Here is a 779-nt window from a genome sequence, read left to right as displayed (position 1 = left end):
AGCTTGCACCTCAAGGCTTCCTGCGTGCATCAGGAACAGCACGCACACGGAAGGCAGGACAGAACAACCACGGCACTCTCAGCAGTGCCGGGCACACTACCGTAGGCCACGGCTACAACTGTTCCCTCCCTGCCTACCGTCTGCGCCTTTCTATCAGCCTCACAGAGCACGACTTACTGGCTTATGGCACCTGGAAACGGGCACGATCGCAGCGAGCGCACAGAGAAGCTGCAAAGTGGCTCCACTGAAGACACCGCGGCGCAGCTCGTTCTCCGCCAGCGTGGGCTCAGGGATCTCAGCTGGGGAGAAACGCCCTTCAGCAGCCACACAGCAGACAGCCTGCTGCTCTCCTGCTCTCAAGGAGGCTGCTTTCTACAAGAGGGAAAAAAAAGAGTCCTTATTCTCTCATGCACATTGGTGTTACAGGCTGACTTAGAGAGCTGTTCTGAAGATATCCTTGCTCTACTGACCCAATAACAAAGAAGGACACAAAACTCGCAGCTGCGGCGTCTTTTACCGCCTGCCGAGGAAAAGATTCCTCAAACTTGAGCATCGCTCCACTTGCAGGCGAGGGGAGCAGGAGCTGAAAAGGACAGGGGGACATAAAATAAGGGAAAAGCTTAACAGAGAGCAGATCTGGTGCGGACAGTGACACAAGCTGTGTCTCAACAGCACTGCCTTAGCGCACGCCTACATTAGGCACACCTACCTTGCAAGGGCCACACAGGAAGCTTGGGACACAGGCACCTATTGCTCCCCCGAGTCCCAACTCCATTGCT

General features: G+C 55.5%; 1 long non-coding RNA gene across 1 annotated transcript; it reads right to left on the bottom strand.

The window, feature by feature from the left end:
* Positions 1-122: 122 nt before the first annotated feature.
* LOC109364873 lies at positions 123-779 on the bottom strand. The gene is made up of 3 exons (XR_002110623.1): positions 710-779; positions 471-583; positions 123-372 (listed from the first exon to the last, which is right to left on the bottom strand). It is a non-coding gene; the product is annotated as an uncharacterized LOC109364873 (long non-coding RNA).

Source organism: Meleagris gallopavo, unplaced genomic scaffold (assembly GCF_000146605.3).
Source record: "Meleagris gallopavo isolate NT-WF06-2002-E0010 breed Aviagen turkey brand Nicholas breeding stock unplaced genomic scaffold, Turkey_5.1 ChrUn_random_7180001932147, whole genome shotgun sequence".
NCBI lineage: Eukaryota > Metazoa > Chordata > Aves > Galliformes > Phasianidae > Meleagris > Meleagris gallopavo.
The sequence above is the reverse complement of the archived record's forward strand: the minus strand, read 5'-3'. Positions and strand labels throughout refer to the sequence as shown.